At 39.7% G+C, this 4,179-nt stretch overlaps 1 pseudogene; it reads left to right on the forward strand.

The window, feature by feature from the left end:
- Positions 1-1,008: 1,008 nt before the first annotated feature.
- LOC101574241 lies at positions 1,009-1,865 on the forward strand (annotated as a pseudogene).
- Positions 1,866-4,179: the final 2,314 nt, after the last annotated feature.

Genomic DNA, 4,179 nt, shown 5'->3' on the forward strand with positions numbered 1-4,179 from the left:
CACACTCACCGGACCTGGGCTAGGACTGGGTCTGTGGGCTCCCAGAACTCGGCAGAAAATCCTACTCGGCGGGCGCGGTGGGGGAAGAACTGCGGAGTGGTGGGGGGCGGCCCAAGGGGCTGGGAGAGGGTCCAGCCCACTCTGCGCCTGGGCTGGGACTCAATGCTACTTTTCTTATTAGGACAAAAATATCATTGCTTACAGAATTTGCCTGCAGAACAGTGTTTTGTTAATTCTCAATTCATCTCAGAACTGAGGAATTTGCATACCTGGCTTTTATCTTATTGCGATAGAGAACAATGATTCCAGTCTTCCCTAGGGCTTTTACCATGAGTGATTATTGGACATTGTCAAGTGATTTTACTGCATCTATTGAGATCACACAGTTTTTGTTCTAGGCTATGTAAATATGGTGTATTACATTTATTGATTTACATATGTTGAACTATCCCTGAATCTAGGAATAATTTTGGGGGTATTGCTTCCTTTTCAATTTCATTAATTAGTTTGATGAGTACTATCATGAGAACTTCTTTAAATTTTCTATAAAATTCAGGAGTGAATCCATTAGACCCTGGGCTTTTCTTTTTTCTTTCTTTCTTTTCTTTTTTTTTTTTTTTTTTTTTTGGAATCGGGGATTGAACTCAGGCCCTAGTGCTTGCCAGGCAAATGTTTATTCTACTGAGCTATCTCCCTGGCCACCTATGCTTTTCTTTGGTTGTAAGTTTTTAATTACATTTTTCAGTTACATCAACTGATAATGGGTTATTTCGAATTTTTATATTGTCTTGAATCTACTTTGGTAATTCACATACATTTAGATACCTGTCCATTTCTTCTGTTTTCCATCATTTTAGGGAAAAAAGTTCTCTAAGTAGGTATAGATGATCTGGATTTCCAAAGGGTCTGTTGTATTTTCACCCTTTTCCTTCCTAATTGCATGAATTTGAGTCTTTTTTTCCTTTTTTAAAATGAGATTTGCTGAGCAGTAGCCCTTATGCTGGAAAGATGGTAGAAGAGCAAAGAAAAAAGATCTCCTTGGTTCCAGAAAATCTCTGGAAAAAGAGGAAGGCTTATCAAGTCCTCACAACCACTGAGAAAAAGCAGGCACTTTTGCCAAAGAAAGAGAGGAAGGTAGGCCAGTGAGATAGTTCAGTAGAATAAGCACTTGCCTGGCAAGCACAAGGTCCTGAATTCAATCCCTGGTACCACAAAAAAAAGATATTGATTGGTAAAGTACATTTTAAAAATGAGAGGAAGGTAAAAGAGATCAGATTTAAGCGACTGGAAACTTTCCTTCATGATTCCTGGCGGCAGCGGCGTGACGGGGTGTGAGTGAAACGACTAGAAGTGAAACCTGGCGCTTTGGAAGCACTTGATGAACATTCCTGGGCCTTTGTTGTCCGCCTCCAAAGTATCAACTGGGTGATTTCACTAGTGCAGAAGACCATTGCAAGACTTCGCCTGAAGATGTTGCTCAGTAGTGTCTTTGTTAAAGTCACCCCCTAGCTCTCAAAATGCTGCCGATAGTGGAGCCTTACCTGACCTGTGGATTTCCAAATCTGAAGTCTGTCTGGGAACTCATTTTGAAACATGAACAAGGCAAGGTCAGGAATAAGACCTTTCTGCTGATGGACAGCACTATGATCCAGGAGCACCTGGGCAAGTTTGGTGTCATTTGCCTGGAAGACTTCATTCACGAAATCACTTTCCCAGGGGCACATTTCCAGGAGATCACCTGCTTCTTGCACACTTTCCACCTGTCTGTGGTCCAGCACGCTACCAAGAACAGGGTGGGCTTCTTCAAGGAGATAGGCTCACCTGGCTGTCGGGGTAAGCACATCAACTGGCTCATCCGCAGTTGAACTAGTTCCAGACTAACAGAGAACAGTGCCTTGAAGTATGTTTTTGTTTTTGGAACTGTCACCAAGTGTCTTCAGAGAAGATCATTTTTCTGCTTTCAGAGACTGGAAGGAAGTGTAAGGGAACCAGCAGGGCAGGCAACTCTCAGCACCGCCCAGTTTCAGGGCAGAGTTCCATTGTTTCCCATCATACCACAGCTGAAATCAACACTTGCTGTGGAGGAAGAGGTCCTGGTTTGTTGCGTCTTCTGTCCTGGGGCTCACTAGGTGAATGAGAACCTAAGGAGGGTGCAGGGCTCTCTACCCCTATGCCTTGGAGCAGTGGACCCAGCCCAGAGGCGTACTTGAGTCTGGAGCCCCAGGGCTCTTTTGAGAAGACTGAAATACAGTTACAGCTGTCTGGAAAACAAGTGTTCAGCTGACTCTGTCAGGAGTCCAGGCTCCAGCTTTCAGTGATACAGCTGTGTGAGGTCTCAGACTTGCCTGGCCCAGGCGGCTTTTGTACCTTGGCTTGGAACTGACTTGGCTTCTTTTCTCTACCTCAGAATTTGGGAAGGGAGCCAGACACAGTGCCACAAGCCTGTAATCCGGACACTGGGAAGTCTGAGGCCGGAGGATCACTGAGTTTGATGCCAGCCTGGCTACAAAGTGAGTTCAAGGCCTACCTGGACTGCCTAGTGAAACCCTGTTTAAAAAAGACAAATAAAATAAAATAAGAAAACAAAATATTTGCTTAAGTCTTCTCAATTTCATTTGATTTTTTGAAGAATCAAATCTTAGATTCATTTGTTTTTATACTGCTTTCTTCATGTCAATTGCATTAATTTCTGTCCTGATCTTTATAACTTCCTCCCTTGTATGAGTTTTAGGCTTGAGTTTTTCTAAAGGTTTGAGGTTTAACATTAGGGTATTTAGCTGAACTTGTTTTCTTTTTCTGATGTGAGAGATTTCCACTCTTAATGTCCATTTCACAACTGCTATGATTTCATTCCATAAGCTCCACAATGTTCAATTGGTATCATTTAATTGTAGGTATTGTTCAATTTCTTCTGTAATTTCATCTATAATCATTGCTTATTCAGTATGGTGTTATTTAATTTAGATGTCTTCATTGAATATCTGAGGGGTTATTGCCTTTGCCTTCCAGCATCATTGCACTATGGTCACATAACATGCATGAGGTAATTTCTATTCTTTTACATTTGCTTAAGCATGTTTTATGGACTAGTATGTGATCTACTTTGGTTAATGTCCCATATGCCACTGAGAAGCATGTATATTCTGATGCTATAGGGTGAAACAGTTTGTATACGTCTACTATGTCCATTTGTATACAGATTTCATTCAGGTCTGATATTTTCTATTGATTTCTGTATAACTGATCTATCCATTTGTGACAGTAAGGTATTACTTATTAAGCCATGTATGATAATACAATAGCAAACAGTATAACGTGCATTCAAAAACTGAAAACTTATACTCTAAAATCAGAAGGAAGACAAGATATCCATTTCACTATTCCTACTCAGCATAGTTTTGGAAACATTCTCCAAAACAATTACACAAGAGAAATACATAAAAGGAATAAAGAAAGGAAAGTAAGAAGTTAAATTCAGCATTATTTACACATGACATGATACTACAAAGAAGGCCCTAAATTCCCACCAAAAGAGTTCTAGATTTAATAGCCCAATTTACTTGCATAGCTGGATACAAAATCAACAATCAAAAATCAATAGCATTCCTGTACACGAACAACAAACCTACTGAAAGGGAAATTAGGGAAACTTGGCCTTTCATACTAGCACTGGAGAAATTATACGATCAGCAGTCAATCTAACTAAGGAAATAAAATATCTTCAAATTGAAAAGTACAGTACTCTGAAAAATTCCATTGACAAAGATGTCAGAAAATGGAAAGATTTCAAGTTGTATTTCACTTACATAAAATTTTCAACTTTATCTTTCTTTATGGTTGAAAAGTACTCTATCACATAATATGATCACATCTTTTATATCTATTCTTTGGTTGACAGGCATTTCAGTGGTTTTGAAGGCTTTGTTATTACAAACTATGCTGCTATAAAGATGGGTGAACTTAAATTATTGTTCTATGATGTTTTCCTTTCTTCCAGGAAGATATACAGAAGGGGAATATGTGGGTCTAATGGAACTTCCAATCCTAGTTTTGGGTTTTTTTTTGAAGATTTTCTACACTGATTTTCATAGTGGTTGCACCAGTCTACACTCCCACCAACAGTGGAGAAAGTTTTCTTTTTCTCCACAACCCCTCCATCATTTGTTATTTGTTGACTGA

Source organism: Octodon degus, unplaced genomic scaffold (assembly GCF_000260255.1).
Source record: "Octodon degus isolate 3935 unplaced genomic scaffold, OctDeg1.0 scaffold00308, whole genome shotgun sequence".
Taxonomy (NCBI): domain Eukaryota; kingdom Metazoa; phylum Chordata; class Mammalia; order Rodentia; family Octodontidae; genus Octodon; species Octodon degus.